The sequence below is a fragment of the Lolium rigidum genome, chromosome 7, assembly GCF_022539505.1.
Source record: "Lolium rigidum isolate FL_2022 chromosome 7, APGP_CSIRO_Lrig_0.1, whole genome shotgun sequence".
In the NCBI taxonomy this organism is placed as follows: domain Eukaryota; kingdom Viridiplantae; phylum Streptophyta; class Magnoliopsida; order Poales; family Poaceae; genus Lolium; species Lolium rigidum.
This window is the reverse complement of record NC_061514.1, coordinates 229,016,415-229,030,350: the sequence shown is the minus strand read 5'-3', so window position 1 is coordinate 229,030,350 and position 13,936 is coordinate 229,016,415. Positions and strand designations below refer to the sequence as shown.

At 44.6% G+C, this 13,936-nt stretch overlaps 1 long non-coding RNA gene across 1 annotated transcript; it reads right to left on the bottom strand.

Annotated features, from left to right (window-relative positions):
- Positions 1-12,112: 12,112 nt before the first annotated feature.
- LOC124670586 lies at positions 12,113-13,372 on the bottom strand. Its single transcript, XR_006992575.1, has 4 exons — positions 13,279-13,372; positions 13,013-13,167; positions 12,310-12,369; positions 12,113-12,205 (listed from the first exon to the last, which is right to left on the bottom strand). It is a non-coding gene; the product is annotated as an uncharacterized LOC124670586 (long non-coding RNA).
- Positions 13,373-13,936: the final 564 nt, after the last annotated feature.

Here is a 13,936-nt window from a genome sequence, read left to right as displayed (position 1 = left end):
ATCATCAATATCACTCCATGGAACCTGTGCTGAGTGCCAACCACTGTAACCCTGGTGAGCTGGAGGCTGAGGCGGGGGTCCTTGTTCACCACTAAGCTTGTGAAGAATAACCGCCTGAGTATGCTTAATTTCAGCACGCTCTCGGCTAGCAGCATAGTTCTCCTTATGAATCTCAACATTCATGCAAAGGACATAGCGCTGGAACCAACTAAGCCGGGTCACTTGCTTCCTCATAGCTGGGATATCTTGATGACGAGCAGGAGCAAAGCCACTAGAACGAGCAGCACCCATGAAGGAGTCAGGAGCAGGAACAGCTGAAGAGACTGGCTTAACCTTGTAGGCCTTCTTGACATGGTGCTTCACCAACGGGTACCCACTCAAATCTTCACCAACCACAGCCACAGAGTTGTTGATGAGAAGCTGGATGTAGGGAGCATAGGGTATGGAGGTCCGGGAGACCATGGCATCATGGATCTCATGGAAGATAAAATCCATGATATCAAGAGTGAAGTTCCGATCCTCATTTCCATCACGAGCACACTTATAGCTGAGGTGCATAAGGTTCACAAGGACTCCTCGGATAGCATCATTGTTACCACCACTTGGGCAAATGGTAGACCGAAAGAACCGAAGCAGCTGATTGTAAATGGTAAGCAGCCCCTTAGTATAACCAATTTTCCCCGCTGAGGTATAGAGCTGTGCAAGAGCATTCTTATCTATCGGTTGTGGTCCATGAAGACGACGACCCCCTTCAACAGAACTCCAAGAAAACCAGCAAGCTGGCGAAGAGTGGCACTGCAGTGAGAGGAGCCAGTCATCCATTCCATAGTGTGTTCCTCATCTTTCTTGATCGCCAAAGTGGCAAAGAATTGCTTCACCAAATCTGGGCTATAGTCACATTGAATCTTCATGATATCATGCAAACCCAACCTTCCAGCTACCCAAGATGGCATCTTCAAAGTGATCGTTTTCAGCCAGAATGTCCACATCAATAGCTTGCATGGGTCTCAGCTTCGTCATGGGCTCATATATGTCCTTGTAGATGAATTCCTGCTCAATGCACCGAATCTCCCGCCCTCAATCTCTTCATCCCTTGGGACATCTTCATACCGAGTTGTTCATGCGAAGGGCGGAATAGGAGACTGGGTCCATGGTCTTGTAGTTCTCCCTCGCTTCCTTGTTCTTCCGCCTTGAGGAGACGGACTTGCGAGGTGCATTGGTTGCAAACTCGTCACTTGATCGATCATGCCTCGAGCGTCTCCGACCACCCCGAGAAGCACCACCCGTGAGAAGCAAAGGCGGGTAGCAAAGGAAAGGTAATGCTCATAAGTCATGTAAGATACAATAATACACTCGAGAAGCATGCAAATAAGTCGGTACAAATCTAGACATGACAGATTGAAGCAAACTGCAGCGGCGATGAAGCTCCAGGCCGGATAATCCGGGGTCCCCCGAGGGCGGATAATCCGGCCTCGGCCGGATAATCCGGCCGGCTCGGGGGCGGATAATCCGGCCCTTCGAGATGTGCAGATTTCCAATCAAAAACCATGTCTAAGACTAGATCGGCCTCATAGCATGCAAGAGGAGTACACTACACACGATTTGGAACAACTAGACACCAATTCCACCAAGAAAATAGCACATATAAAACACAACATCTAGGGATAGAGATTGTGAATCATACCCACATCCATTGTGGAAACCGCTTGGAGGAGAAGGTAGCTAGGGAGGAGATCCACCCGATCCACCCAAGAACTCCGAGAGGGGGCGGACGGAGTGGCTCCGGCGAGGAGGAGGAGCTCCGGCGGCTTGAGGAGGAAGAAGGGGGCGCGTGGGGGAACTGATTGGTGTGCCAACCGTTCACCCCGCGGCCTCCCTTAGTCTTCCCGCAGAACGCCCAGGCCGGATAATCCGGCCCAAAGTGGGGGCGGATAATCCGGCCCGGCCGGATATTCCGGGTGCTGGGGGGCGGATTATCCGGTGTTCTGGAAGATTCCAGAATTCCGTAAATCCAGCCTATCTTTAGTTGGATATTTGCGAAACCATATGTGATGTAATGAACTATCACGTCACATATGAGATGCATATTTACCAATAAGATGGGGCAACCTAGATCATCCGACCGAGAAACCTCAAACTCCAAGTTTTTACCAAACATGACAAATGAGCAAGATGGAAGTGGCTTATTGGAGAGAATAGGCTTGGGTTTAGAGGGTTCAAACTGTTAATGGTACATGATCACTCAAGTTTGCAAGATATGAGCAAATAAGGCCAAACTTGAGTGATTTCCCATAAGAACATGGAGTTGTCAAATAAGAGGCAATAAGATCCAAATAACTCCAACTCTTCACAAAGAAGAGTGTGGTGGCCTAGGCCACCATATATGAGTGTTGTGGCATGGCACCGCGAAGATATATCTTGGGTCCAAGCCACTACTCATCATTGAAGCTCACATATCAACATATGATATAACGAGAATGATTTCTTAATGTTGGCATTATGGGGGGAGGGATAGCTCAATAATTTAAACCGCACCCCCCTATTTCCATGCCCACATCTAAACCAAATAAAGTTTTGAGACGAAAGTGTGTTTGCAAGATGGTCAAGCTATGCTCCTTGAATCAATGATATTTAGCTCATTCCTCAAATAAGAGAACCTTGCTTCATCAAGAGGCTTCGTGAATATATCGGCAAGTTGATCTTTGGTAGGAACATAGATAAGCTCAATATCACCCCGGGCAACATGATCCCTAATGAAATGATTCCGGATCTCAATATGCTTCGTTCTTGAATGTTGCACCGGATTATAGGCAATCTTGATGGCACTTTCATTGTCACATAATAGAGGCACTTTGTCACAAATGACACCGTATTCCTTTAAAGTTTGCCTCATCCATAACAATTGAGTGCATCCACTTGCGGCGGCAACATATTCGGCTTCGGCGGTGGAGAGAGATATACAATTTTGCTTCTTAGAAGACCAACACACCAAGGACCTACCAAGGAATTGGCAAGCCCCGGAAGTTGATTTCCTATCATCCTTATCACCCGCCCAATCCGCATCGGTATAACCATTGAGAATAAAACTTGAGCCTTTGGGGTACCAAATACCATATCTTGGGGTATCAACCAAATATCGAAAGATTCTTTTGAGAGCCATCATGTGGCTCTCTTTAGGAGAAGCTTGATACCTTGCACACACACCAACACTCAACACTATGTCCGGTCTAGATGCACAAAGGTAAAGCAAGGATCCAATCATGGAGCGATATACCTTTTGATCCACCTCTTTACCATTGGGATCTAGTGCAAGATGACATTTGGTAACCATAGGAGTGGCCACACCCTTCATCTCGGTCATCTTGAACCTCTTGAGCATGTCTTGGAGATATTTTGCTTGGTTGATGAAGGTTCCTTCCCTCAATTGCTTGATCTCAAAACCAAGGAAGAACTTCATCTCTCCCATCATAGACATCTCAAACCTATCGGTCATAAGCTTTGAGAATTCATCATTGAAAGCTTTGTTAGTAGATCCAAATATAATATCATCAACATATAATTGGCAAACGAAAAGCTCCCCATTGACCCTCTTAGTAAAAAGAGTGGGGTCGATTAGCCCAACATCAAACCCACGGTCTACCAACAATTCCTTAAGGTGCTCGTACCAAGCTCTAGGAGCTTGTTTGAGACCATAAAGTGCTTTATCAAGCTTGTAGACATGGTTAGGAAAGTTGAGATCCTCGAACCCCGGGGTTGCTTAACATAAACCTCTTCATGCAAAGGACCATTAAGAAAAGCACTTTTCACATCCATTTGTTGTAATTTAAAGTTATGATGCGAGGCATAAGCAAGAAGGATACGGATGGACTCAAGGCGAGCCACGGGAGCATAGGTTTCTCCAAAGTCAATACCCTCCACTTGAGAGAACCCTTGAGCCACCAATCTTGCCTTGTTCCTCACAACATTTCCAAACTCATCTTGCTTGTTCTTGAAAATCCATTTAGTGCCTATAACATTGCGGCACTCCTTAGGCTTCTTTACTAGAGTCCACACTTTGTTGCGCTTGAAGTTGTTGAGTTCTTCATGCATAGCTTCCAACCAATCCGAATCTTCAAGGGCTTCAAATACTTTCTTGGGTTCCACTAAGGAGATATAAGCATGATGATGGCTAAAGTTCGCCAATTGCCTTCTTGTGGAAACCTTTGCCCTAACATCACCAAGAACCTTGTCATGAGTGTGTCCACGTAGCTCGAGGTTCCTATCTCTTCTTGCTAGACGACGGGCCTCGATCTCCTCCTTGGTCTTTCTAGGCCTTGGAGGTGTCACTTGATCAACTTGATCATTTGGGTCCCCGTCTTGACCTTGAACTTGAGCTTCCTCAATTGCTTGGGGTTGCTCAATCTCATGTGCTTGATCTTGAACAATGTTCGGAGAAGGGCAAGAGTTGATTGGTTCCTCATTGGAGGCATTGTGAGTGATAGGTTGATCTTGACCTTGATCTTGTCCTTGATCTTGCACATAAGAGGGAGAGTCTTGTTCTTGTTCTTGGGTTGGTGCATCATTTGCTTCACTAGGTAAGGTTTGTTGATGTTGAGAAGATGAGGGCTCCACCGTGGTAGAGCATAGTCCTTCCCGAGACGCCACACCGTGTCCCTCAATGGGGCGGAAAAATCCCACACCCATTCTTACTATGGCATCTTGAGGTATTTCATCACCTGCACAAACATCAACTTGCCCCACTTGGGAGCCATCATTTTCTTCGAACTTCACACTACAAGATTCAATGATAATCTTGGAAGATACATCAAAGATTCTATAAGTGTGAGATTCGGCACCGTAACCAACAAATATACCCTCCAAAGCTTTAGGAGCGAATTTAGATAAACGAACTCCTTTGATTTTGTAGAAACACTTACACCCGAACACCTTGAAGTATGAGATATTAGGCTTGTTCCCGGTGAGTATTTCATATGGAGTCTTGTTCAAGCCTTTGCGGAGATAGAGCCGGTTGGAGGAGTGACAAGCGGTGGAGATGGCTTCGGCCCAAAAGTTATAGCGGGATTTATACTCCGCCATCATAGACCTTGCCATATCCATAAGAGTCCGGTTCTTCCTCTCCGCAACACCATTTTGTTGAGGGGTGTAAGCAGCGGAATATTGATGACGAATCCCCTCATCACTAAGAAAATCATTGAGTGTGTAGTTCTTGAACTCGGAGCCGTTGTCACTTCTTATTGCCATAATGAGGAGGTTGTGTTGGCGTTGCACCTCGGTAGCAAAGTCAATGAATATTTGTTGAGTCTCATCTTTCGTCTTGAGAAAGTAGACCCAAGTGTATCTTGAGTAGTCATCGACAATCACCAAGCAATGTTTCTTCGCACCAAGACTTGCATGAGTAACGGGACCAAAGAGATCCACATGAAGGAGCTCCAAGATCCTCTTGGAAGAGATAATGGTCTTGCTTGGATGCGGAGAGTCATGCATTTTGCCTTCAACACAAGCCCTACAAACACGATCTTTGGCAAAAGACACATTTTCCATTAGTCCCACAATATGGTTCCCCTTGTGAAGACTTTGCAAAGTTCTCATGTTGACATGGGCTAGGCGGCGATGCCACAACCAACCCACGTCCGCCTTTCCGAATAGGCACATCGCACTTGACGTGGTGGCCCCCGAAAAGTCCACCACATACAAGTTGTGTTCGCGATACCCAACGAATGCGACTTTTAGAGTCTTGCTCCACAAGAGGACCACAATATCATTATCAATAAAGACGGCGAAACCCATCTTGCCAAGGGCGGAAACGGAAAGCAAATTGTAACCAAGGGTTTTGACAAGCATGACATCCACAAGAGTAATGTTGTGAGCAACCACAACCTTGCCAAAACCCAATACCTCGGATGTAGAATTATCGCCAAAGGAGACGGTGATATCATTGATGTTAGGCCTCAACTCCTTGACGAGGTTCTTGCCGCCGGTCATATGACTTGTACATCCACTATCAAGTACCCATTTTGAACCTCCGGCGGCATAGTCCTACATGAGATCAATTCTTGAATTTAGGTACCCATTTTGCAATGGGTCCTCTTTTGTTAGCAACAAGGGTCTTTGGGACCCAAATAGACCAAGCAACATAACCATCATATGGGCCAACATATTTAGCATAAACATCACCATAATAATCTTTAAATAAAACATAGTGAGGGTTAGCAATTCCCGCATCATCATCATTCATGGTTTTGCCCTTGGAGGCTTCACCATTAGTGACGACTTTCTTCTTTTCTTGTGCGGGCTTGGCCTTTTGCTTGTTTGCCTTCTTTGCCTTGGCATTAAAACCAAGGCCCTCCTTCCCATTGTTTGATCTTTGCTTACTCAAAAGATCATCCAAAGAAAGTTTACTTTGGGGAGAGGAGGCCTTAGCAAGTTCATCCTTCAACCTAGCATTTTCCTCAACAATGTTTGCATGATCACATAGAGGAGTAGAGGAACTAGGCACATCATATGAAGCAAGCCTAATTTGAAGTTGCTCAAACGACTTGGATAGGAGAGTGTATTCACTCTTCAAAGCTTTGTGAGCTTTGTCTAGTTCATCTAGATCCTTCACAAGTTTCTCATGATCAACCCCAAATTGGGCCTTTTCCTTTGTAAACACTTTATTCTTAGCCCTAGCAAGATCTCTAGCTTTAGTGAGCTTGTTAATTTTATCTTGAGGCTCTTCAATATTTTCTAACCTCTCTTCAAGAGAAGATATGGTTTCTTGACATTCCTCAAGAGCATTTTTAAGAGCATGGATTTCGAGAGAGTCTTCTCTCTATTTGACCCTTTTTCTCAAGCATAGCACTTTGTTGAGCTAAACGAATCATGAGGTTTGAAACATGCTTTTTAGTGTTACCTTGTAGGTTGAGAATGAAATCATCAAAATCTAGCATTTCTTGTTTCACTTTTAGACTAGCATCATCAACCCCTAGTTCACTAGATATGTTAGACATAGAGGGGTTAGGAGATGATACCTCGGAGGATTTAGCCATGAGGCAACTTTCTTCCTCCACAAGGATGACCTCATTGGGGGATTCACTTGGAGATGAAGAGTTAGTGGAGAGGGAGGCAAGAGCAACCAATCCATTGGAAGATGCATCTTCTTCATCATCAACATCATCATCTCCGGAGGTATACTCTTCTTGAGTTGATAGCACGATAGATGTGTCCAAGGAGGACCTTGCCATGAAGCAATGTGCATTCTTGATAGGAGGGTTCTCATTGGGGGATTCAAAGAGAGATGAAGAGGGTATGTTGGTGGTGACAATGGCGGCCAATTCCTTTGAGCTTTCTTCATCTTCTTCACCACTTGAACTTTCAACTTCATCGGAAGAATATTCTTCCCTTGTTACAAGCACAACTCTTGAGGGCCTCTTGCCCTTCTTGGTCTTGTTGTTGTAGAACTTCTTGTTGGGGGCTTTTGAATACTTGCCCTTGGTGTCCTTGCTCTTGTCCTTGGGAATGAGCCTTCCATTATGAAGCTCTCTATTTTCATAGGGGCATTCGGCAATGAAGTGGCGCTTGTCATCACAATTGTAGCAAGATCTTGTCTTTGGACCAAAGCTAGTGAAACCACTTTTGTTGTTCCTCTTGATGTTGTCTTCCTTGGCCTTGGAGGGATCAACCCAAAAGGATTTTGCATGGAAGGCCATGTGATCATGGTAGTGGCATTGCAAATCTTCCGGATAGGACATACTCCAAGATGCCCTATAAGATTCTTGAGGAATCACTTCTTCACCGGAGTTGACCACCAAGGCAAGATTGGAACCTTTTGCCATTCCAAGAGCACGATTGCGAGAATCATGAGAGGTTTCTTCAAGCACCTTGAGGGCTTGCATCTCGTGCACGACTTGTTGAGAAGTAAGAGAGGAATAGCATTCCTTCCCACAAGAGTCTTGACATCAATGGGAACAAATGGCATCATGCATTCAATGTACTTCTCCTTGATCCAAGAGTCATTGATGTGGGTGGCACCAATAAGCCGGAAGGCATTGGCAACGGTGAGAAGTCTTCCATACATGAGTTCATGATCTTCATCCGGTAGCCTCAAGAATCCTTCGGCTTTATTCTTAAGAGCATTATACTTGTTCCTCCTTGTGCTCTCACTTCCAATGCAACTAGCGGCCAAGCCATCCCAAGCTTCCTTGGCGGTGGTGAAGTCCCGGACCCGATGCAATTCCGGAGTCCCCACACTAGTTTGAATCATGTGAAGGGCGGTGTTGTTGAGTTGACTATCAACGACTTCTCTTCTAGTCAACTTGTCGGGGTTGTATGGCTTGAAGCCCTCCATGATGATTCTCCATAGTTCATTTGAGGCACTACAAACATGAGAGCGGAACTCAAATTGCCAAGTATCGAAATTATCAACGGAAAACTTAGGTGGGTCACCCCTAATGTTCAAATGAGGCATGGGAACCGGTATATCGAGTGATTGGAAAGGTGGAGGTACTCGATTGTAGCTCTCACTTTCACTAGTTCCCTTGGGAGATGCACTTGTAGCTTTGATAGTGTTTAGGTTGTCACCTTCCACGGGTTTGGTAGATGAGGGTAAGTCCGAAGCCTCTCCATCATCTAACGCACCCGTGTCTTTTACCTCTACACTAGGTGCCTTGGGTAGGGCCGAGCCAATAGCTCGGCAATCATCTTTTTCATGCTTTCCATTTGGGCTTCCATGGAGGACTTCAATGAATTGAAGTCTTCCACGGAGACCGTTCAGGCGGCCCCTACCGAGGGCACCTCGTCCGGCATACTCTTAGGCGGTTAAGCTCGAAATAAGAGCCGAGGCTCGATACCAATTGAAAGGATCGTATGCCGCACCTAGAGGGGGGGTGAATAGGTGCTAACCAATTTTTAGTTCTTTTTCAATTTAGGGTTGACACGAAAGGTAAATTCTCTAGATATGCAACTATGTGAATTTACCTATATGACAAGGATATCAACTAAACAAGGTATAGCTACGCAATAGTAGATAGAGTGGGATAGAGGTAACCGAGAGTGTAGCACGCGATGACACGGAGATGATTCCCGTAGTTCCCTTCCTTTGCAAGAAGGTACGTCTACGTTTGGAGGAGTGTGGTTGCTACGCAAGCCAAACCAACAGCCACGAAGGCTTCACTCGGATCTCCCGTGAGCAACGCCACGAAGGCCTAGCCCACTTCCACTAAGGGATTTCCTCGAGGCGGAAACCGGGCCTTTACAAAGTTCTTGGGGCACACATCCACAACCAAATTGGAGGCTCCCAAATCTGTAACAATACAACAATCAACAACAATACATCAACAACAAATCAACTAGGGAACCAAATAGGAACACTAGCATGAGATCCCTCAAACAAGAGAGGGGAAATGAAGAACGCTTCGGTGAGGATGTAGATCGGTGTCTTCTCCTTCGAATCCCCAAAGATCAAGAGCTTTGGTTGGGGGAGGAAGGAGATCTTGCAAATCTTGACTTTCTTGAGGTGGCTCTAATGGAGGTGGCTTGACAGATTTCTTGTGTAATGATTGAGCAAGCAACCAAGGTAGAAGAAGGGGGTATTTATACCCCTCTCGAAATTGAGCCGTTGCTGCTTCCGGGGGGCCGGATAATCCGGTGTAAGTAGGGGCCGGATAATCCGCCCCCCCCGGATAATCCGGCCTACAGAACAAAAGTGTGACATTGTCCGGCCAAATATCCGGCCTATGTACTGATTCACATTTCCTCCAGTCCTTAGCCAAAATCGAGGGGGCCGGATATTTCCAAAATATCCGGCCCGGATAATCCGGCCCTGGTACAATACCGGGACATTATCCGGCCAAATGTCCGGCCCCCCACCGAGCTGCTTTTCCTCGAAGACTTAGCCAAAACAGGGGCCGGATATTTCAAGAATATCCGGCCCGGATTATCCGGCCCGGCCAAGCTTTTCCTGTTAACTTTTGACAGACCGACCAAATCCAACACACGCAAATATGAAACTATGTAATCCCTGTACCACTTAATCAAACATTAGTGTATCACATATATTGACATCAAACACACAAAACAAAATGCAAGAGATGTTCTTTCACATTGTCTCTGCGTGCTTCGGTTATTTCTATCCACTTTACTTTATCTTGATAGCCTTCGTGCTTGAAGTTGTTTATCGCGTTATATAGGTTGTCTCACCTAGATTGCATTAGGCCGACTTTATTTAATCGAAAAAGCCTAAAATTGGAAAAGAATTGAATAAAATTTTGTAGAACCTATTCAACCCCCCCCCCCCCACCGCCTCTAGGTTACCGTCTCTATCCTTTCAACCCCTCTACGTATTATCAATATGGTGGAACTCTTTCGATCTATTCAATGACTACCTGAAACTATATATAGAAGCAAACAACTCTCTTTCTTGGCAGTTGAATATGACATGAATCATATGTACCTGTTGTACTACATAAGTAGTCCTGACTGACCACGACATGCCAACCATGCTAGACGTAGTATATCTACAACTCTATTTCATGCCCGCCAAGAAAGAGAGTTGTTTGTCTTTACATATAGTTCCACCATATTGATAGCACGTAGAAAGTTTGTTCTCTATGTCTTGTAATACTTTTCCCAATTATAGTGATACGATGTCGTGTGTTCCGTGGTTTTTTCGTTTGAGTTTTCCACGTAAAAATCTGTGTTGTTGTTCTTCATTTGATCTATTTTTATTGCGCGGTTTTGTAACAAGAACCAACACCAGTGTTCACCCTCTGTGCAAAACTTAAACCGTCCTTCCCTGAACTCAATGTGTTGTCATTTGTGATTGTGTAAGTTGCTAGCATCGCCACATTGATATCCCCGCTACAGAAAAAGAGCATTTTATTGCAGTGGGCTTGTATACCAATATGCAACCTCATCAGAGATGTGATATCAAAAAAACAAATATGGGATAATAAACTAATCGGCATGTATAGCAAATAATAAGAAAATTCAAAAACAACAAAATACTTCAAATACGACTTCATATTGACCCATATAAAGCAAACAAATCGTGCACGTGGCATTTAATGTATGGTTAAAACCCATAGAAATTGGCTCATGAACAGTGGCCAAGTAAATCTGAAGGCGTTAAATTGATTGAACTTTATGTAGGGTATATAATAACAAATGTTAGATTTGGCCAATTAACATGACCCACATAAACTAGGAATTGACATATCTTTGACAACCCATATATATGTCGACGACATATGGGGTCAGCCCGTATAACTATGGTATACGGATGGCTACCTCATCCTTCCCGCGGAAGCCAAGACCTAGGATTCCAATGTGGGGCTGCACCAACCTATCTGTTGTGCGATGCTCGGACTCTGGACGGGTGCCCAGCAGCAGAACATATGAAAATTTATGACTGCGATGTTTGTGTGTGCATCTGAGCCTGCGGTATGCGAATAAGCTATTCTAGAGATAATAGTAAAAACACAAGAAATTGCACAAGACTTGGAATCTTGTTGTCACATGACAGTCTGGAAACATCGTAATAGTTAACAATAACATGAGTGAACCGCTCAACTTAGTAACAAGTTCACCAACAACAATCAATCGCAGTGTCTAGTCAGTTCAAATTACTGATATAAATGGAAATAACTGATAATAAGCAGGGACATCTTCACTCTTCACTCTTGACTATCTAGTCTTCTATGGTCAATTCTTCATCCTCCTATAAAATGACAGCAATGAAACAACTGGTAAGGAACACACAACTCTAATATTTACACGGTTGTACGGAATCATCTTTGACAGAAACATGCAAAAACAAGATTAATCATGGACATGGCACAAACAAACATAGCAAAATGAAACTTCGTGCACCAACCAATACCTATGGCATGGTTTTTCCCTTTGAAAAAAGTTTTAAACACGAAATATAGATACCAAACAGATTTAGTCACGAACAATCATCAATTTTTCTCACAAAGAGATCACCTAAAATCAGCCTCATGACTCGAAAAACACGAGGGTTAGGTACCTTCCAGCTTTCAACTATTTTTACAGTAAACATCTAAAAAAACTTCACGTACAGTGTAAACTTGAGGGAAGCATAACTGGTAAGAAACTGAAGGAGACCGGGATTCGAACCTGAATGTTGATGTCATATGATGCTTGGAAGTTACCTAATCGAACGACGTTTGCAGCGTAAATTTTCCAGATACTCCTCATCGTCAAGGTACTACAGAAGATGGCAAGACAATACAAGAAACAATTAGTCAAGTGGTAAAATACCAAGTTAGTGCTACATAATGGTTCTTTCCCAGGCTATTTATGCGTCATTACATCGAAGGTAGCTCTTATCCTATCCTCCTCGGCTTTTATCATGTCCGCCTCCTCTGCTGGCTGGAAAAAATGAGAAATGGAATAACACATAGTTAACATTCATGCAGCAACAAAATGCAACCATGAAAGAGGAGGGACCTGTTAGTATCAAGGTTTAAAATAGCGTGCTATTTCTCCGCTAATACCACGCAATAGCATATTTGGAGGGTCTACGCTAAATTTTAGTAATTTTGCTCGCTATGGCGCTATTTGTGAAATAGCATGATATATCGTGCTAAAACTTCATAGCGTTAGCGCGCTATTTTTTCAAGCAAAATTACTTTCACTTTTTCGTGGTGATGAAGTGGAATATGTTGGTTCTTCTTCTAGATTAGAACTTAATATCGGTAATGCTGATGATTCTTAGTAAATAATTTATACTATATTGTTGCCTTGTGGAATATTGATGTTAGCCTTATGAAAAATTCAAGGTCTATTTGCTGTATGTGGCTATGTATGTATGATTCAGTCATTTTTTGGACTAAATATCCAACCTTTTTTAGTAAAATCCTTTATTTTTAGACTATATTTAATATATATTTTCAAAACGCTATTTGAAAGCACGCAATTAGCACGATATAGCGTCCATAGCGTTTAAAGGAGACCGACGCTATTTCATTTAGCACGCTATTTTAAACCTTGGTTAGTATACAGAGCACCATACATCGCTCTTGGAGCCGTGCAATTGCATCTCGTTGCTAGGACCAAATCCACGCGGGAAACGTACGTTCCGGTGACCGCCGGTGTACAAATCAGCGTGTGGGTGCTTCATATCGACGCTTCCATTGTTTTCACAACCATGGCAACGGCCTTCGTTATCTGAAACGAGACACAAGGGGCAAGGTTCGTCATTTGGAATTCAGGTAGCCTCGCACATGCATGTTAAGGATAGCTGAATGAGTGTCAAAAAAATGCATGATTTAAGAATACCATCGCCGTCAGGTTGAACCCTATAGAAGCAGCTGAGGAAGTATCCTAGGACATCTCCAGGGACACGCGAGACTTCGGCGAAGAAGAGATCGCCGCTGCCCGTCTCAGGATCAGCTGCTGGTTTAGTCCTCACTGTGATGTTGAGATGGTAGTACCACTTAGCTCTGCCTTCGCAGATCGACTGCCAATGCACGACGTCTTGGAGCTCGTAAGCATGGCCCTGTAGCAAGATCAGGCGTGGGTTGGATCACGAGTGTCGCAGTGCACAGGGAAGGCATCACTAACGACCCGGGGAGCGAGTGGACGAACCTCGGCGTCGTTGTGCTTGTCGAGCAAAGCCTCGGCCAGCCTTCGCACCTTGTCGCGCTCCAAGTCGGCGACGAGCCTCATCGTGCGAACCCTCGTCGTGCCATCTGGGTAGTAGAGGAACTCGCGGATAGCGCGTTCCTTGCGTGAGAGTTTGTCCAGCGCGCTCCTCCGCTCCAGCTGGGCCCTGGTGATTTTGGAGCAGAGCATCCATAGGAATAGGATGAATGAATAGATAACGTAGGGGGAAAAAAGACAATCTTCCATTTTTCTTGTTACCTGGCGGTGCCGCCCTTCGGTCTGCGCCATGCCATCCACCCCCGCCTCTCGTTGGTGCGTGGAGGCGATCTCG